This window comes from Alexandromys fortis, unplaced genomic scaffold (assembly GCF_014885135.2).
Source record: "Alexandromys fortis isolate MF-2015 unplaced genomic scaffold, M_Fortis_MF-2015_v1.1 scaffold_115, whole genome shotgun sequence".
Classification (NCBI taxonomy): domain Eukaryota; kingdom Metazoa; phylum Chordata; class Mammalia; order Rodentia; family Cricetidae; genus Alexandromys; species Alexandromys fortis.
Window position 1 is genome coordinate 2,151,366 of NW_026067989.1, and position 21,893 is coordinate 2,173,258.

The window sequence follows — 21,893 nt, forward strand, 5'->3', positions numbered from 1 at the left end:
CAGGTTTAAGAGTGCAGGGGAGGTGGCAGCAGAATCCTGATCATGTCTGTTGAAACTACACACTCCTGACTTCAATGCTGGAGGTGAATCTCAGCCCCTTCCTCTGGAGATCTGAATCTCTCTTTCAAACCATGGCTGTTTTCCAACTAGCTGGTGTCTCCACCATTGAATCGGTTCCTTCTTTTGTTACGTTGCTTCTGAAACCACTTTCATAGGTTTGAACACTTAAAGCTGACAAAGACAGAAATTCTCCTGTGGGCCCAGTTCAAAGAAGTTATGTGAAAATATTTTTGTTAATTATTTGAGAATTTTGTGTAATCTATTTTGGTCATATTTAACTCATAGTCCTTACATTGGCTCCTCCCAGATCCACCCCCATGTTCCAACACTCTCCCAACTATGCATCTCTTTAAAAAATCCACTAATTTTTACTGACAATATGCTCCTAGGTATGGGGCCATCCACGGGAGTGTAGGTGACAACCAGGGCTACACCCTGAAAGGAAACTACTGATAGCAGTCATTTTTAGCGTATGTCTGTAAAGGTAACTGTAACTCTTTTCTTGACTATCTGAACCTCACCCGACTGGGGTTCCCTGGAGTTGGAGGCTGATATGACTGAGATGGTTTCTAATAAATGATCTTAGGAACTCTGCTCAGACCAGAGGGGTAATCACACACCTAAGAAGACATCAAAATGTCAAGCAGGATATAATTATGGATTTTGAATTATGAGAAGAAGTTCTAAATAGCTGCAAATGTACAATTCTTGTCCTCCGGGTAGCACCAGTGGGAGCAGTTTGCTTAGGCAATGTTGGTCCCACTCATGTTCGGAAGCTTCTTTGTCAGGCTACTATGAAGCTCAAATCTCAGCTTGCGTGGGTGTAAAGTGGACCTTTGTGACCACAGCCATCAGAGGGGAATCTTCGCTGTTTCATTTCATGTTCTCTCTGGAGCAGTGCTTATGGAGCAGGTGACTTCGAGGGCACCATAGTATAAGTAACAAGCTTTCATAACCATCTCGTGAGTCTTGACAGCCTTTTCCATTCCCGAGACCTGAGGGGGCCCAGAGAAGGTGCTCCACTCCAGTAGCCATGGTTAACATCAGAGATGAGGGAGTCCCTCTGTGGATTGGTTAAAGCCTTTGACGGAGTGATGGAAAAGGGAAAGGAAAGGGACTGGATAAAGATGTCAGATTGAGCTGTCCTGCAAACACATCTTCCTCTAGATCGTTCTTTGGAGCTTCTATGTAAGCAAGACAAGACATTTTTTATTGTAGTTCTTGGAAATTGGAACTTTCTTTGAGATAAAATCACGATGGTGTGAAAGCCAGAGGGAGAGGAAAGCGAGGTGAAAGTAGAACCCACCAATCACAGCATGTGCAGGCAAGATATTCAGAAGGCGGGATGGGGCAGTGGGGGTGGCAAATGAGGGGGCAGCTTGGTCTCTCTTGTCCACACTGATGACATACTGCCAGAGGGTGTGTCACCATCTTGTGCTAAACAACAGCAAGCAGAGACATTTTAGGTGGGAACAGTAAGCAGAATTACTTGGGAAAGAGGTAGAGCGGCGTACCAGTTAGTGGCCGACATAGGGGTTTGATTAGCTACTGATACATCTAAGGTAACATCTTAGTACCAAATTGCTAAGAAGCACAACAGAATCTCCCTCCAGCCTGCTGCCAAAGTGAAGGCAGCACACTGCTATTGCTACTTAACATTGTATTGCTACTTACCATTGTAACCAATGGGTGACAAAGTGACTACTTAGGAAAAGCTAAGATAACCAAGTGACAAGTTATTAGAATTTAGACTTCTAACAGAGATCTGATAGAAAATCCACCAGGAAAAGTCAGAAGATTTCTCAAACATCAGCAATAGTGGGTGAGAAAAATGTAATATACAATAGGATCCCTTAGCCATAGAACCCTAAAATGCCTGATAACAAGTATAACAGCTGATGTTTAAGGTGTGTAGGAAACAATGATGAATCCTTCTCAGTGCAGAGTTCCCAGCAAGTGAAGAGCTGAGCTGTGCCTCTAAACAATGTGTCTCTTAATGTTCACTAAATCAATCCATAAAATGCCATTGATATTTCTTTAAAGCACATCATAAGCAGAATAAATTGGCCAATTTCCTTGTAAAGATGAACAATGTAGAATTCTTGCCTTAGCAGGTCTAAAGGTAAACTACGAGGTCATATACAACTCTACAACACACAAACAGATGCACACAGTCTTACTATAAAGCAGGAGAGTAGAAACACATTGTTGATAATCTTGGGGGAGGAAATTTCTCTTTGTATAATACAACATGCAGAAGGCATATCTGACAATTTTTTGACAGGTTTGTATCAAAACGATGTCTTCTATATAACACGTGGTGATATAAAAATCATTGTAACACAAATAACCAGAACATATTTGTAGGGATCTGATTTTCTGAAAATATCCATTACATTAAAAAAAATGGGACTCTTGCTGGACTTCACAGCTGAGTTAGCAACACACTTTGTCATCACTTAAGGCTTAGCGTGACAGCCTGCTGTTTACTCAGCTTGTTTGGTTAACACGCCTTTAAGAGAACATTGTAACAACTTCCCTGATTTGCCTTGGACTTTCCATGTAATCAATTTTTAAGCCTAAGCTAACACACACCTGTAGTCTTAAATTATGAACTCTCCCATGCCCCTGACTCAAGATGATATATGCATGTTGTGGTACTCATTTCCTGAAAGCAGTCAACAGGTTGGAAGCAACTTTATACAACAAATATCCAGTATAAATGTTAAAAAACAACGTGGATATATGAAGAACTGTGTGATATCTGGGTCAGTTGGGGTCAGTAACATCTGCTGTAAAACTCCATTAAATATTTCTGTAAAGAACTCTTCATTCCTTTCCTATGTGATGTTTGGTGGTCAATAAACACAGAGAAAGGCCCTTTGTTGGGGACAAAGGGATAGCCAGACAGCAATAGGAACATAGTCAGGTCAGATCTACAACAGATAGAATATAGACAGGCCAGTAACCAAGCCACTGACAGATAGAAGAAGACATGGTGGGTAGGGAGAGTGGACAATTCACACTAGGGCTGACTATTGGTCAAACTAATCTAAGAGGAAGAGCTATGTTTTCATTCCTTAAAGTGACATGGACACACTTTGGTGCCTCTGAAATTATCTTTAATGTGTTTAACTGAGCAGGGATAATTGTAACATATGTCTTAGTTAGGGTTTCTGATGCTGTGAAGAGACACTATGGCCATGGAAACTCTTATAAAGAAAACATTTAAACATGGTGCTGTCGGTTTCAGAGGTTTAGTCCCTTATCATCATGGTGGGCCATGGTGGCGTGCAGGCAGACATGGTGCTGGAGAAGGAGTTGAGAGTTGTACATCTTCATCCGCAGGCAACAGGAAGTCAACCTTGTCACTGGGTGTGGTTTGAGCAAAGGAGACCTCAAAACCCACCCTCACAGTGACACACTTCCTCTAACAAGGCCACACCTACTCTGAAAAGCCACACCTCCTAATAGTGCCACTTCCTATAGGAGTCATTTTCTTTCAAGCTGGCACAATGAGTTTAAGGACTATAAAAATGAGGACATCTGAATCACACACTGCCAAGTACAACAGAAGCATCTGCTTTGTTTCCCTCCTTTTGAACGCTTCTCCTAGGCATCTATCGGTCTCTCTACTCTCGTAAGCTTACTGTGGTACACTATGGTAAGCAGTCTCTTTAGGCTAATTCTCCCATTAGTGTTGCTTTTTACTTCTCCAAGATGCAACTAGAGGTGGGGAGAGGCTGAGGCATATGTGGGCTGCAATGGGCAGGTAGAGGGCTCATTGGTTGTTTTTCACTCAGGTTCATATCCGTTTGAGGATTGTTGGTGACCAGACCACCAGTCTGTTGTAGTTGGCATCTGTGGCCTATATTCATGTCATAGGTTCTGGTCTCCCTTATGGTGACCATTTCTGACTGACCCAGCTCCATTGACGCCCTCACCAAGGCTTCATCTGAGGTTTACTGTTTCCCAAGTTGTCCATCTTGCATCCATCATCAATGGGACCATTTGGAAAATTCCATGTCTGCTTCCTAATTCTGCAGAGAATTCTAGGTTCTGTCACTTTGGATGGGTGGCAGATAAAACACAGAATGTTCAGGTAAATTGCAACTTTGCTATCATTACACTATTCCCATTCTACTTTTTGAACCATAGATCCTGCAGTTTTATTTGCTCAAATCCACCAACACTAGACAGGCAGGATTCAAAGGCTTCTTTGGAGTGTTGGACTCAAAGTTCTCCTTTATTCCTATGCCTAGGGATCCTGCATATGGGGTTGACTCACATGGACCCATTTCAGCTGGGGCAGAGGGTGCAGCAAAAAGTATCTCTTCCCATGCTTTGGTTGGAAAGCCAGACTGGGGCTCTGCAGTCTTTTCTTTGCTCTCACTTAATCCACTGCTTTTACCTCCTTCAACCCAGAGCAATCAAGCTAAGACACTACATTGATGATGGACACAGGAACTCTGCCCTTCTTTCCTGTCAGGCTGGCCTTGCCTTAGCTCTTCTGGAATCTTTAAAAGACAAGAGACAGAAGAATTTAGAAAATCTCCTTCTAGCTTCAAAGACTAGATTGAGAGCCCATTATCTTACTGTGAGTTCAGTCCCTACTTTGAATGTCAGAAGCTGAGCACTAGTTCTTGGAATCACTGCTACAGATAATTTTAAACTCCCGTCCTAGTCTACAACTCCAAGGGTATTTGAATTCCTCTGGTCAATTAGGAAAAGACTGAGAAGTTATTGTTCTCAAGTAGCCAGAAAGTGGCTTGTTCCACAAAATTAAACTGAAGAAGCATCAAAGATTTTATTTAGCTTATTAATTATTGAAGGAGCCAGCCCATTGTTGAAAGAGAGTCAAACCAGAATTTGGGTTACAGGGAGTTGTATTATCCGAGGCAAAACATTTATATTGTTACTAGTAGTTTGTCTTCAAAATAACAGATATCTCAGTACGTATAACATATCCTTATTAATAAAATGTTAAACACACACACACACATACAATGAAGCAAGTGCACCCCCACTGTACACATCTGTAAATTTAGATGATTCCTTCAGAGTGCCTTCCGCCACCAAGTGCTTATCACTCTGCTAAAGGAATATCCAGGCATTTCTTTCTCCTGGTCTTCCACATTTTATTTTGACAAGGTATAACCTCAAAGATTGATGTAGCCTGTTATAGTACTAAAAGGTAATTCCAAGAGCTGTGAGTGACCAATAAATAAAAAATAACGCTCAACTTCATAAGCACATGGATGGAAAATGTTGAACGGTATTGGAGTCTTTACTGGTTAGTATGCTGCATGGGGAGATAGAGATTCCTGTCTATCAACATTGAAATGGTAAATTGGAAATTGGTGACATATGATTACCGTGTCTACAGAAACTTTAACTGTATTTGAATAGGCATATCCATTTTACAGGCATATCCTCCAGAGAAAGAGACACAAGCATGTCAATGAGTAAGTGTGAAGGTGTGGAGGAGAATTACAAGTTCAAGGCTGGACCCAGCTTCCCAGGCAGTGGGATTATGGATGTGGACCATCAAACCTAGATTCATTTCACTTTTGGACTATGCAAATGGCTTCATTGAAGTATAACAGAATTTGAAAATTGCCTCAAAGGATAACGTCAAGTGTCATTTTTGCTCAAAGCGTAGTCAACTATTATTGAGAGATAATCTTTGTTGTATGTTAGTATATTTTCTTCCATCCTCCCTTCTCTCCATACGTATGTTAGTAAAGAATTGCTCTGACATGGGAACGATGGCTATTATGATGGTTGTCAAGGATATTGACAGTCACGGCCAGGGACAAAGAACAGACTCAACTGATAGTACAAGACCAAAGGGGATTCTTAGAAAAGGGAGTCAGTAGATGGAAAATTACTGGGAAGAGACATCAAAGGTAGCAGGATGCTGTAGTTTGGACTTGTGTCCTCTAAAGGTGCATGCCGTGGAGTCTTGGGCTTCTGGGTGGTGCTATTATTAGGTAATGGGAATCTTTTAAAGAAGTGTGTCCTACTGGGGAGGGTGGTACTTTGGTTTAGTCGTACTTCCCTTTGCTTCTTGTCTCATAACATTAGTGGTTTGCTCCATGACGTGTTCCCTCCTTGTTCCCATCAGTACCCCACTAGAATTCCAAAATAATGGGTCTGCCTGATTATGGAGCTGTGAGTCAACCAGAAACCTTCTGTGTTTATAATTTAATTGCCTCAGCTATTGCATTATAGTAATGGGAAACTGACTAACACATAATTCTTGATGAACTGACTTAGGATCTTGTTAAAAGGAGGCCAGGACAGATCAGATATGAGGATTATTTCTAAACTGCATTTTATATGTGAATATTGTATTGTGCAGGTCTGGTATAGAGGAGGACTCAGAGGAATCTGCCCACAGTTTATCCAAGGACAATCTTTGATCAAAGTAATAGAAACAAACAATGTATTTATTTATGGAAGACCATCACTCTATTTGACCTATCTCTCTATTTAATATTATAGTATCATATTATACAAAGAAAAATAGAAAATATGAATTAAAATAACAAAAAATAGCAAGCCATTTTTTTTTAAAAAAGTGACAAGGTCTCTCTATAGCCTAGGTTGACTTCAGATTCATGATTCTCCTGCCTCAGCATAAAGAGCTGGGAATTCAGGCGTGCACCACCATGCCCAATTAAGCTATCTTAAGGAAGGTAAAGAAAATTGAGTATAAGGAAAATCTTCCCATTGAGAGAAAAAGAAACATTGTGTTGGAAGAAAGACTGATAATAGGAATATTAGATACATAATTCTCTCATGGTCCTGCTCATAATACAGTGGTTCTCAACCCATGGGTCGGAACCTCTTTGGGGTCACATATCAGATATCCTGCACATCAGATTATTTATACTATGATTCATAGCAGTAGCAAGATTACAGTTATGAAGTAGTGATGATTTTTATAGTTGGGGGTCACCACAACATGAGGAGCTGTATTAAAGGGTCACAGCATTAGGAAGGTTGAGCACCATATTGCCTCTTGATAAAAAAGGGAGAAAATAACTTATTTCTTTCCTGACCAACATACAAACAACCGGGCTAGCGAGAGAAAGGCATAGGAGCTTTCGGAACTGAAGCTCACATGGGAAACTGTGCTTCTAGACCTGAGCATTGAAAAGTGGGCAACAGCCGTCAGAAGCCTGAGCAGACAGAGGTGTGATGAATGGATAAACAGGAGTGGTGAGAAGCAAGGCCTGTCTATTCAGGATCTTCTCAGCATGGCCGTGTCTGGCTCTTTTCTTCCCCAGAGAAACCCCTTCTGACCCACTTGGGAGGAAAGCCAGCAAGCTATTTCATGACCCACTTCAGGGAGCTTGTGGGAACGGGGCAAAGACCAACCTCCTTTGGTCACTTCTTAAATGCCAAGGTGTTGTGATGGGGCGATATGCCATCATTCCTGTCAGGGTACGGTATTAAATATTGGGATTAGGTTTTTCGGGTTCCCCAAAGAAGTTTTACATATTGCAATTGATAGCATAAAAAGCCTATACTCCAAAGAAGGCTGCATTTAAATTATTAAGACACAGGAAAGGAACTTGGTGCTAGATTTAGTACGTTGGTCTGAACCGATTAGTTAGACAGCCTTGAACAAGCCACTCTTGTGTCTGGACTTCATTTACTCCTCATTGGGATAAATGAAAGTGTGGCATTGTCCTATTCATAAGCACCTCTATATAATGTCAAATCAAATCAATCAATCAATCAATCAATCAATCAATCAATCAATCAATCAAATGTATGCCCTGGCAATGCTGAAGCATGCATGGGCAGCCCATATATGGCAGTTCTGTTGAACTTGTCCATATTGGGTTTCATAGTCTAGTTTGATGAGGACGACTGACCAGGTCTCTTCCTCAAGAGGGCGCCAGATATCATTACAGATGGTTGTGAGCCTCCATGTGGTTTCTGGGAATTGAACTCAGGACCTTTGGAAGAACAGGCAGTGTTCTTAACCACTGAGCTATCTCTCCATAGATTGGCTTTCCTCTGGTCTTGGGCAGTCTTAACACTATTGCAGCTGGGTCAGTGCATGTGTCTTTCTATTCATCCGAGAGGAAGGCTATCTTTTTGGCATCTCTTCACTCAGTTCTGTCTGGTAGAATTCTTCCTGTTGTCCCATCCCTCCAACCCGGGGCTCCTAAGTTGGTGGGTGCTAGTGTCTACCTGTATGAACTATGGCAGTCAGAAGGTTTTGAATGTGAAAGGATTAACCTGAGGGAAGGAGCATTGTGATGAATTTGTGTGGGCAGTGTGATAGCTGTGTGCAGATAGGTAGGACTTAATGGTAGTGGTCCCTCCCCACTCCCTTTCCCCCACCTTCTCCCCCTGGTCAGCTCCCCACCCAAACCATACGGTTTAATTGTCTTTGCTAATAAAGACAGATGACAGTCATTTAGCTCCATAGTGAGCGAAAGGAGAAATTGCCGGTGAGTCATCCACAGACTTCTTCTAAACCTCCCCGGAAGCTAAGCCATGGTTTTATGACTCCTATGCTCTGCAGAGACTAATTTCCCCCACTGGCGACCATCACAGCGCTTTATATAGCACAGTGAAACAACACAGCACATTAACCTTTGCAGATGACACGGTCAGACCATGCCTACGCAAGCAGCAGGCTCTGATGCAAACGTGCGACAATGTCTTTGTATAGCTCCTTCCCTGTGACCTGAGGGACGCTTTGGAAGAATCACAGATAATAGTACCAACTTTGTCTTATTCTCATGGAGGTGGTGATGGGGCATCACACACAGACAGAGGGTACAGCAGGATGCCAGCAGCTCATCTGGAAGCCTCCTCTGCAGCCATCTTGCTAACCCATTATTTCTCCCTGGGGTTAAACTTGGTTCCCTGTGCCGACTTTGGCCATGTGTATTTCCAATTCATCAGCCAGTGGGACCCTTTGAAATCAAAGTCAGATCATGTCACTGTCCCCACGTACTCAGAGAAAGAGACAAAGTCTTTCCAGTGCCAAGTGGGCTCAAGCTGGCTTCCTCGACTTTTTCCTCTCCCTTCTCCTGGCCCAAGCTTCTTCAAAGGACCTTGGCACTGTAGAGAATATTCTTTAGGACCTTTCCGCAGGAATTCCCCCCCCCCCCCACATACTTTAGGTTGTAGAATTTTCCCTCACTGTAACCAAAATACAAACAGAAACAAGTGAGGGGAAGAAAGGCATGGTGATGGCAGGGGCTGTGTCGGCCTTGGCAGAGCACGAAGTAGAGACTTGTTCCATGAGGCAGACAGGATATAGAGAAAGCAGGCAGGAAAGGAGGCAGGTATAGCCCTCAAAGGTCCACCTAGCTAGGCTAAGCCTTCCGAAAGGCCCCACAGGTCAAACACAGTACCACAAGCTGAAGACAGATTTGACAACAGGAACCTGTGGGAGACACTTCAGATGCGAACACCCAGGCCTTCCTTCAAATGTTGCCTTATCAGTGCAACATTGTCAGTCTTCCCCGAGTTCCCTACTCATGGAGCAATCCTATCCCTCACTCCTTGCCTCTTTGCACCCCTACCCACACCTCATATGCTAGTTCTTAAGCAGAAAGAACCAATGCACTGGTTGCTGTTGAAATCATTAGTTTTACCTACCACCTTTCCCCAATCAGTCTTGCTGGACAACACATGCTTTCGCTTTTGAAAAGGGAGAATGCTGTCCGTTTTCTCCTTTGCTCTTTGGAGTATAGTCTTTATTTAGCTCAGCATTTCTCAGACTTGATTGTGCCCAGGAATCAGCTGGGGATCTTTTAACAGTGTGTCTTAAGAGAAGGAAATGATGAATTTCGATACTACCCTCCCACACATGTACACGGCATACTCCGAGCGCGTCTGTGCCCTCTAGTTGTACACTCTCTGTCCTTTTCTCCTTTCTCGTTTATACCCGCAGTGTCTTCTTTTGATTTCATAACCTTTCCTTCCTCTTAATTCTAGACACAAGAAAAGATATGTAATTCTTGATTTTAGGAGACTGACTTATCTCAACACAAAGATGCCATCACTTTAGCAAGTGATGCTGGTGTTGTTGGTCCATGACCTGTACCTGATCACAAGGCTGGGGACCATGTGGATCTGTAGGGATAGGTTAGTCAACTGTTTTCTTTACGAAGCCAATTCAAAACCTCAGGGGCTGAGCCATCAGTGACCCAGAGACATATTCTCGGGCATCCACCTCGTAAGTTGTAATTTAGTAGATCAGAAATGCTCACCAAGAGCTTTGCTTCTAATAAAACCTGTCCAGTGATTCAAACCAGTGGTCAGGGTGAGTAACAACTGATAGCGAGAAATTAAAATTTTCTTGTGTGTACAAATATGATTCTGTTTTTGCCAAATTATTACTTAGCAAGCTCAAGATAAAGTTGGCATTCTCAATCGAAAATAAAAAATTCTCATTGATGTCATTTGCTTGACTTCCAAAAAGGTAATGATTTCAACAAAGAAAAAAAGGAATATATGTATATTCGCTTCAAAATTCTCATTTACCACTTCAAATTTCTCTTTAGTATTAAGGAAACAATGCTAGCACAGGGCAAGCAATCCACAGGGCAAAGTGTGCAGCAGCAAGAGAGTCTTCCTTCCACAGTGGATGTGCAGTCTCTCTCCCTGGGGGACACTGCCAACTCTGTCCTGTGAACCTTTTCAGAGAACTTTCACATACCCACTATACATATCTTCATCAAAATAAACATGTTCAAAGCTTTCTCCCCATCTTTTCTTATCATGGTGGCCTTGATTAGCCACGCTTGCAAGTTGTATTTTGACCTTGGCATCTCCAGTGTCACCTGATTCGATCCCTTTCCACTGGGTGTTGGGAGTTACAGTCCTTTCCCTTCAGTCTAGGTGGCCTTGTGACAATATTGGGAGTCGGTATTCCGAGGCTTGATCATAAAGTCGTATAAGCTTCCAGCTGGTTCTTTAGGGGATGTTTGCTCATGAAACCCAGTCTATGCTGTAAGAAAGCAGACCACACAAAGATGCCCTATTTAGGGTTTTATCCAACAGCGCTAGCTGAGTTGCACCCAACCGCCAGCATCATTTTCTAGAAATTCGAGGAAGTGAACTTTGGGTGATTTCATTCTTCATCATTCAGGCTGCTCCGACAGGAAGCAGAGATGAGCCACTGTGGGTCTCACAAACAATATCCCAAACGATGGTGCCTTCACATGATAAGCACTGGTACATTAAAGAAGCTGAGGAAGACCTTTGAAGCTGTCTTAGAAGCAAGGGCTTCCTGACCTTCTCTTGTTTCCCCAACCTAAGTGCCGGGAGGGATTGCCTTTGAAGTTCCCTTATCTGACTTAAGAAATGTCTTCTAAAAGAAATGCAATTGTTTTAAACTCCTTCCAGGAAAGGTTATCCACAGAAGAGACAGAAAGTCTCCACATCCAGACAGACTTTTCATCTATTCTTCTGAGGCAGCTTTGAGAGCTCACCCCTGGGACATTCCATATGCATATGCATGACATTCGCCTTTCTCTAACTCCCCCAGGACCTAGAACAGCTTTGTCCCCAGCTATCGACTGGTCTCCGGCTTATTCACAAACCATTTATTGTCTATCAAGATTGATTGCACCCCTCCCCATTTTCTTTTCCTCTATGAAGAAAGGTCTATAAGTTTCTGAATCTCATTGGCCTATTGGATAATGGCTTTTTTTGGACGCTGTTAATAAATCTGTATATATTTTCTTCTTTTGAATCTGTCTGGTATCCCTTAACTTCAGCGAACTTCTGGAGCTTTCCTTTTTCTATACGCAATGAAACTGGTGACAGAGTTTCCTGTTCTAATCTGAGGATAGGTGAAGGGGTTAATGGAAGGATGGAGATCTTGAACCTGTTACTTTGCATTAGACTAGCCTGTGCAGTGCTACACTAGCAAACAGATCTTCACAACATGCAACTACGTAGTTCATTTTTATTTCTTACATTATTGTTCAACAAAGGTCGAGAGACTTCCCTCCAAACTGTAGCTCTGTGATGCAGTTTCCTACCATGTCCTTATCTTTGAGGGTCCTCTGAGTCTTCTTCTGTATTTCTGTAGTTTAGCTGATCTCTGCGATAAAAATGTATTCCGAGGCTTGATCATAAAACTGTATACAACTTCTAGCTGGTTCTTTGGGAGATGTTCGTTCACGAAACCCAGACTATACTTTAAGAAAATAGACCACATGGAGATGCCGTAGTTAGAGTTTTGTCCCACAGTTCTAGCTGAGTTGTACCCAGCTAGGATGAATAGAGGATAGAGGACCTGATAAGAATTTGTGTAGCATGGTTTTAAGTGAGCTATATCACTTGTGCACAATCCACTAATTAAGGCTCAAATTTAGAGCTTTTTTCTAACTGCAAGGAAGTCTGGGAAGTGTAGTCTATGTTGTTACCTAAGGAGCGGACAAGATTGATTTGCAACTAGCCAGTCTCTGTCACCCACTGTCTCAGTTTCTTTACTGTGGACAGAGACAATATCAGCCTTTTTAGGTTGTTCTATGAATTAAAATAGAAGACATCCTCTCATTTTTAAAGGTTTTGAAAGGACCATAAAGTTTTAGGTGCAATCCTACGACACATAGAGAAATGCCAGCCAGCCATGTACCGCAGCTACCACAATCCCATTAGATTCATAATGGAGCTGAAAATTCTACTGATGTAATATTTTTCCTGTATGTTTAGGTACACAATGCTACTGCGTTGCAGTTGCCTACAATAAACAATACAGAAACGTGTACGTGTTTATAGCCTAGAGGCAACAGATTGTATTCTATATCCAGGTGTTTGGCAGTAGACTGTAACATCTATTCAAGTAATTATGTTCTATGATGTTGACATAATGACAAACTCTTGTAACGATGCATTTCTTGAGTATATTCTGGCCATCTAAGCTCTACAGCTGTATCATGATTTCTCCTATCAGAGACAAAACCCAAGGGGATGGAACCCTTCATCACCAGTCAGGGTCTCCATAGATAGTGGATGATGATATGCCGCTGGCCCACACCTGGGCAAATCTGACCACTAGCATGGGAACCACCACAGGTGGCATTATCCCACAATTGTTTCTCACTCAGAAGGCAGAACAGCGAACTGCCCAAATCAGCTTCTGTCTGATGTTATTCGAGCTCTCCGGAAAGTCTCCGGAACACAGCTGGTCCCTCACCAGGCAACGCTCAAGTGGGACATTAGGCAGCGATCACTTCTTTCTCTCTAGTTTCCTATGATAATGGTTTCCATAGCAGCCTGTGTGTTTCATGTAAACAAGAGCAAGAGAAAAATAGCAGCTAAAGGAACTGAAATCATAATGAGGAGTCTTTCAGCTCTAGTAGCCATGGTGGCTTCAGGTTCATGCCCTCCTTAAAGAACTTACTCTCTGAGGAACCATGGCTTCAGGTCTGTGCCCTCTCTAAAGTACTTGCTCTCTGAGGAACCGTGGCCTTTTTCCTAGTAAAATAGTCATAACGCTGTTAGCGTGGCCCCATGGAAGCCATGTGGGCTTCGGGTGAGGAACTACTCGTGAGGGACTCTCTCAGCTGTCTAAATCGTGAAGTGAGGACAAATGTGTGTTTCCTGTGACTGCTTGAGAAGCAATGGGCCACGGTCTCATCATTATGCTGCTTCAAAAATTTCAAAGCCAGGGGCTGGAGAGATGGCTCAGAGGTTAAGAGCATTGCCTGCTCTCCCAAAGGTCCTGAGTTCAAGTCCCAGCAACCACATGGTGGCTCACAACCATCTATAATGGGGTCTGGTGCCCTCTTCTGGCTTGCAGGCATACACACAGACAGAATATTGTATACATAATAAATATTTTAAAAAAATTTCAAAGCCACTCTTTCTGAAGGTGACATTTCTAGGTAAAACTTGTAAAACATGAGAAAGTATATTTATGCCTTTTAATTTTGAGAATAATTTCTATGTCAAACTTACTTACCTTTTATGGATGGTGGGGAGGCTGGATAAGATACCCAAGTATGCTTTCCAAAGCTGAAGTTGTTCACAGTACTTGAAAGCTCTGCCTGCTGAGCAAGTGCCTCTGCAGGTTCATTGGACTTATTAGGGGACTTTAACATTTCAATTTTCTTTGACCTTATAAATCTCCTGATGTGGGAGCCCCTCTGTGTGCTGTGATTAGCATTAATGAATAAAGAAACTGCCTTGGCCTGTTGATAGGGCAGAACTTAGGTAGGTGGGGAAGATGGAACTGAATGCTGGAAGGAAGAAGGGAGAGTTGGTGAGAAGCCATGGAGCTGACATGCCAAATCTCTGCCAGTAAGCCACTGCCAAGTGGCCATATACAGATTAATAGAAATGGGTTAAATTAATATACGAGTTATCCAATAAAAAGCTAGAGCTAACGGGACAAGCAGTGTTTTAATTAATATAGTTTCTGTGTGGTTATTTTGGTTCTAGGTGGCCGGGACAAACAAGCGACCCCTCTTCACAACAATCTCCTAAGACGCTCTCCTAGAGATAGAATCTTTGACTGGGGTATAGCTCAGTGGTATGATACCTGCCCCAGTATGCAGGAGGCCCAGGGTTTTATCTCCAGTATATAAAAAAAATAATCCTAAACAGAGTCTAGATTTATGACCTACTAGCTAAAGGCTGTTTCAAAGTTATTTATAAAGGCAAGAAGTTGAAAATTTAAATATAAGCCTTTATAGGTAAATAAATCACACAGCATTCATATAGAGGAATATTTTGTGATATGTAAGAATAATATTTATGTTGTATTTTTAATGACACAGAAAAATTCCTTCATAAAAGCACACAGGATAAGGACTGGCGTCTATGATTTTATCTCAGCTGAGTTCAAGTGCACAAAATAATGACAAGAAAGGTATAATAGCAAACGAAGTGTGTTGTATCTGGGAGGCAGAGTGTGAGAAACTCCTTTTCTGTCCATTTATGCATTTCTAAAAGTAATATGGAGACAGATAAGAAAAACAACTTTCTGGTCCCTATCCTGAAGGGAGAAGAAGCCCTCTCCTGAGTAGTGTGACTGAGAAAAGACAGATATTCAAAACTTACCCAACGCTATCTGGAGTTTAAGATGGAAATATATTCTGAAAATACCATGAATTAATCAGATTTTAAGGCAAAAGCTATTTTTTTTTTTTTTTTTTTTTTTTTTTTTTTTTTTTTTGTTAAACTTGTTCTTTCAGTTAGGAGTTTTGCTGGTCCAGTAAAGGGGCAGTAGTAGATTCTCCTTGAAGATTCATGATCTCACCAACCTCTGATGGTTGATTAGATTTCTTGTACTAGGCATGATTTCCCTCCTATTGAGCAGAACTTAAGTCCAATTAGACTTGGCTACTACCAAGATAGGAGTGCCATAATTTCACCTTAGGGATGTCCTGTCATTCTGATTATTGGTGTGATTTATAGGAGTCACAGCTAGATAGGGCTATTGATTGCTTCCTTCCTTGGACAACTTTCATAGTACCTTCTGGTACTAAGAGAGCTAGACCACAGGAAGGGGGATTTCAGGTTAGATTCAGTTTGAATCTTCTGAGTCCCATGTCTAAATTGTTTAATGCCTTCCACAGTTCCCGAGAGGCATCCAGAGACAACAGCAATAGCCTAGATTGTCTCAGGAGTCACTTGGACTACCCTGAGCAAAAACTTGGAGATGTCTCATGTTTTGTATTGGGGTTTTTGTTAGATAATCTATGACTCTTGTGGGAAGCATTGTCAGCCCAAGCGACATAACTTCATTTATCTTTATACCTACAAATAAGCAAAACTATCACTCTATATCAAAGCAAATCCTTTTTACAGCAGAGATCAGTACAGAAAACCAAAACTGATCATAAGATAGAGATCAAAGCCCCAATAGATACATATATCCATTATACAACTTCTGCACCAAGACTCAGGGAACATCATGGGGCAGGGGGCAGAAAGATTGTAAGAGCCAGACAGCTTGTAAGTCTTCTATGAGATTATGTAAATGACAGGGAAGCTACAAAATGGACAATATGGCTGTCTAAACAAGGCCTGAACAATGACAATAGCAATGCATAGGCTAACAAAGAAGGGGAAATAATCTCATGGGGTCCTGTCCCTAGACAAAGAACTACAGATCATGAGTCTTCTGAGGAGGGAAAGTTAGTCTATCTGAAGGATGACCTCTCTACTTGGTTATCCAATACAAATTGTTCAACTCAGAAATCATATACACATAGCAACACTAAACGGATTCAGCAGATTGTGTGTGTGTTCCATGTATGTAACAATAATAAAGAAAAGGGGGTATCAATTTGAGAAAGAATGAGGATGGACATTGAAGAGCTTAAAGGGAGGAAAGTGATAGCAAGATAATTATATTTTAATTAAGATTTAAGAAAGAAAAAATAGTGTTTATGTGGGATATTTTGTAGAGAATTCACCTGCCTTAGCCCCTGGATTGCTGTTATGGCAGACTGTGAACGGCTGTTGGATAGTATGTAGATAGATATTACCAGGACCTATGGAGCTCCTAAAATTGTAATTTAGTGTCTCCATGCATATGCATTTTACTTGGACTGGAAACCATAGCTTTTATGTGATTCTATAAGATACCTTTGTATCTCCTAAAGTACTGGAGGCTCTGTAAGTGAGTTTCATGCTAATCAAAGCCAAGTGATTGCATTTAGGAGACAGACGACAGAAGCTCTCTCTAGCTCCTATCTTTGGATGGCTGACCCCAGGGATGACGTCCTAATTCAAATCAACCAAATTGCATTGAGAGAAAACTCATGTTTAGCTGAAATGCAGGTGATGCCACAGTTTTCGGGACTGTGTTTTACCACAAAGTCAACCTCCCCGAACTCTGGAAAAGCTTACTTGTAACCTGTGTTCTTCATTGTATATAGTAAAAGAATAGAGCAGGAGAAAATCTTCCCCTGGGAAAAGCCCCCTAAATGATCACCCCTGAAATCATACATATGCAGTAATATTATATGGACTGAGCAGATTGCATTTATATATTTAAGAAAATAATATATATATATTTATATATGTAATGCATTTAAATTAATAAACAATTTTGTTAAAAGTTCTCATAGCTTTTATTCCTGCACCTCAGTTAAACGGATTTTAACTGAACAAATTTTGCCTTTATAGCCACTTAGTAGGGAAAACTTTAATTTGTTTTATGTTTGCAGAAGGTTAGGGCAATTAATATTGTAGAAACAGTGCCATACATAGTTTGAGGGATAGCTATGAATATAAGACAACGCATTAGCTTAATTCTCTCCAGAGAATGGCTTATCACCCACACCAGCAGATGTGGGTTGTGGTCTTCAGAACAGATGCTTTGCTAAAGAATCCACAGTGGGTTATGAGAGGCTAGTGACTAGCTCTGGCTTGATGGACCCACATTGACAGTAACTTATTGATAGTTGTAGACCAAAGCGACAGCTTTACTATCCATTTAATACAGTTTGACTTTGTCCCTCAGAAGTTCATACTTGGGAAACTTAATTCTCATATTAATATGTTAATGTATCTGGAAGTCCGTTAGGAAGCATTTCTGATTGGATGAATTCATGGGGTAGCTTTTATGATGGCTTTATAAGATCAAGAGAACTGAACTAACATACTTGCTGTGGCATGCATGTCATTTGATCCCTCACTGTGTTTTGATGTAGGAAGATTGTCCTCATCCCATACCAACCAGACACAAGCACCATGCTCTTGGACTTCCTGATTCCATAAGTGAAAACCAAACCAACTTCTGTTTCAGAAAATGCATGGTCTCATATCAAATATCTGAAATCAGGCTAAGGTACCACATGTAAAAAATACTACTCAAAATGGAGAGGCCAGAGATTTGGGGGCTGTGCTGGGCACCAAAGATGTGTGTAAACTGAGATAAACCATCATGTCTATCAGCATAACTGTCTGGGTTCTTGTCTATAGAAAAAAACTCTGATTTGTTTTGATTTCCATGACTATATTAACTACAGAAGTTTGAGTGACTCTGATGAAGTCTTGGGGAGGTTTGGAGGCAAGCCAAAAGTTCTAAGACAGGAAAATACTATTTTTTTTTTTATAAATAGTTCTACATTGTGGCTATAACAAAACGCATGAAAAGATCTTTGAAGTATTGAAGCACCTCCATGTCTTCACACCACAGTTTTCTTACTTTTTATTAGATAACTTATGGCTTGCAAAATCCAAAGCAGATTTACCACAGTGGCAATCTGGAAAAAAGTTGCTGTCTCCTTCAGTTGTTTACCAGCAAATTTTGCTTTGATCTACAGAGAGTTCTTGGTGGATGAAATATACAGCAACCCTATAAACCATGACCCAAGATAAGACACTATTTATAAACATTTCTTAGAGCAGCAAAGGAGAGAAAACTACAGAGGAAGGGGATATCTTGGTGAAAAATGAAACTCACTAATCTTAATTTTTCATTATTGAAGGTTGTTTTTTTTTTTTTTTAAGTCCAAGCCAACAGTCCTTGGCACTACTGACTAGAAACAGGATATTTCACAGTATTTCTGTGATGTGGGATTCCCCTTTGTATGTTGTGAATGTGTTTTATTATCATTGGTTAATAAAGAAGCTGCATTGGGCCTATTGCAGTGTAGAATAGAGCAAGGTAGGAATTCCAAGTAGAGATAGAGGAGAAAAGAGTCAGAGAGATACCATGTAGCAATCAAAGGAGAAAGATGCTGAACATAACCTTACCAGCGAACTATGAGCCCTGTGGTAAAATACAAAATAATAGAAATGAGCTAATTTAAGATGTAAGAGTTATTTAACAAAAATCCTGAGCTAATAGGCTGAGCAGTGTTTTAATTAATGCAGTTTCTGTGTGATTATTTCAGGTCTAGGTGGCTGGGAAATGAATGAGCAGCCTCTGCTTACAGAATGGTGCTGCATGTGAGCTGACTACATACAAATAAAACCTGAGAGAGCTTGGGAAGAAATTCTAGACTCAAAAGAACAGAGTTAATCATAGCTTCTTGGTAGCCACATATTTTCAGATAGGTTCTGTTTGCTGGTGGCAAGCAGGGGTGCCTCGACTCCTTTAAGAAGTCTTCCTGACTCAGCAGTAGCAGCAAAAACTTTGTGAACTGTTCTTGACTCTTTCAGGAGACCAAGCACTTAAATGGGGTTTGTGAGCAGAGTGCTACAACTTTCTTAATGGCAACATAGATCCATTGTGTGCCTAAAAACGGGGTTGTGAGTATGGTTTGCAGAGCTGGTGCTGAATGTACCTCTGCCATGTTGGACTGGGTGGAGCCAAAAGGCAAAGCAGCCTTAGTCCTAGCCATGCTGTTTAGCATTTTAAGAAGTTGTCCTGGTCAGAAAAGGATTATAGCTATAAAATAAAGACAAATTCAGGTGGAAAAGAACTCTAAATGTGTCACAGAGCTGAATAAATGTACATAGGCTTGGGAGAGGGAAGAAAAAGAATACAGACAGTTATAAAGGAAGTAAATGCTTTAAAAATAAAACAAAGTCTTTAAAGAGACAGAGTACAGACAGCCATAGATTAAATGAGTAATATACATCTAGAAAACCTAACTAACATGACTACAAGCTTGACTATTATAGATAATAATATATTAACCTATATTTTTAAATTATACATTACATTTTAAAATAAGCTGCACAAACACAATGCCTTAATCAAGAGCATATATATAATAAATAGGTCATATAAAATTGACCTTAAATTTGTATCAATAAACCAAGATCCATACCAATGTAAATCTCATAGCATATCCTCCTTTAAATGTAAACAAACATTTATAAACAATATTTGGGAATTTGGGCCTAGTTCTCTTCAAACTGCTTCCTGCTTTTTGTTGGGGAACGTAATTTTTGGGGGTGTTCACAGCAAACTTTGGGGGGAGTCTTGGTCCATCAAGCTACATTAGTCTGGAAGGAATCCATAGGTTCTCATCCTCTGTGGAAACAAAAGAAGAGCCTCTTTTCCAAAGCAACAAATTTTGAAGTCAAGATACCTTTAAAAAATATATATGTTGGTTTAGCTTAGCAGCCCATACAATAAAATGTCTCTCTGTACTTAGTTCATTCACAGTCAAAAAAATTCAAATTTAACAATAATATACTTAATCCAGACTTTCTGTGTATTTTCTATCTTTATGTGGCTTATTTTTCTTATTATATTACTTTTTCTACAAGTTTACTCTATTTAAAGACTTTGTTCTATTTTTTAAAAAGCCATTCACTTCTTTTTATAACTTTCTATACTCTTTTTCTTCTCTCTCCCAAGCCTACATACATTTTAAAAACATACTGTCACCCATTTAGAGGTATTTTCCATCTGAATTTGTCTTTATTGTGTATCTGTAATTCTTTTCTGTTCAGGATGGTTTCTTCAAATGCTGTGTGGTGTGACCAGGAATAAGACTGCTTTGTCTTTTGGCTCCGCCCAGTCCAACATGGCAGAGGTCTGTTTACTGCCTCTGTGAGCCATGCATACCACCTTAGTTCCAGGTATGCAGCAGATCTATGTCACACCATTAAGCAGTTTGTAACATGCTACTCAAAACCCAAATTAAACGCTCTGTATCAGGACCTCCTGAAAGAATCAGAGTTGTTTGTGCAACTAGTATGAACCAGGAAGAGTTTTTAAAGGAGTCACATAGTTTTTGCTGCTACCGCTGAGTCAGGAAGCCTTCTCTTAAAAGAATCGTGCCTCTGCTTGCTTCTAGCAAACAGAGCCCACCCAAGAAAATGCTGCTACCAATCAGCCATGTTCAGCTCTGTTCTTTTGTGTCTAGAATTTCTTTTTAAGCTTTCCCAGGTTTTCCATGGATATAGTTGATCATGTTGGGCACCAATCTGTTGGCGGAGGCTGCTCATTCATTCCTGGCAGCTCAGATTCGAAATAACCACACAGAAACTATATTATTTGCAATACTGTTTGGCCAATAGCTTAAGCATATTTCTAGCTAGCCCTTACATCTTAAATTAACACATTTCTATAATTTTATGTTTTACCACAAGACTTGCAGCCTACTGGCAAGGTTCTGGCTGGCGCTCGCATCTTTATCCTCTAGCGGCTACATGGCATCTCATTGACTCCATTTACTTTCTCCCAGCATTCAGTTTAGTTTTCCTGCCTAGCTCTATTTTGCCCTATCACAGGCCAAAACAGCTTCTTTATTCATTAATCAATAAAAGCAACACATATGCAGAAGGACTTCCCACACCAATCACCCAACATAAGTATTGTGCTAATCATGACACAAAAGCTTGGAGAGCTTTGGGGCTGGTAGAGGTCTCGAGTGGTCAGGAGGCTCTCAGGAGACTCATATAAACACTGGGCCATCTTCCAAAAATTTGAGATAATTATTAAAAAAATCTGTTTTTAAGAAAGCTCTGTGAGACATTAAAAGAGAAGCTAAAATTGGTCATGTCCTGGTTTTATTTGCTGTTGCTGTGGTTAAAATACCTTGACAAAGGCAACTTTAAGGAGAGAGAATTTGTCTCACAGTTTCAGGTTACAGCACATCATAGCAGGTAATCACAAAGGTAATGGCTTCAGAGAACTGATCACATATTCATAGTCAAAAGCACAAAGTAAAGAATTAACATGTGCATTCCTGGGCTCAGTCACTTCCTCCACTCTTACACAACTCAGAATCTCATGCTGAGGGACGAGTGCCACCTTCTTTTATTTAGCAGTGTCTCTCCTCAGCCTGGAGACCACAGAATAGGCAATGTTGACTGGCCAGCTAGCCCTAAGCATCCACCTGTCTCTGTCTCCCTAGTGCCAGGATTATATGCATTTGACACTTCTCTTGGATATTTTTTTTAAATGTGGAATTAAGCTC

At 40.8% G+C, this 21,893-nt stretch overlaps 1 long non-coding RNA gene across 1 annotated transcript in view; it reads right to left on the reverse strand.

The window, feature by feature from the left end:
- Positions 1–19,638, reverse strand: part of LOC126512071 (uncharacterized) — a 75,880-nt gene extending 56,242 nt beyond the window's left edge. Inside the window, exon 1 of the long non-coding RNA XR_007594900.1 lies at positions 19,608–19,638. This is a non-coding gene — a long non-coding RNA (uncharacterized lncRNA). The remainder of the gene's footprint in view (positions 1–19,607) is intronic.
- Positions 19,639–21,893: the final 2,255 nt, after the last annotated feature.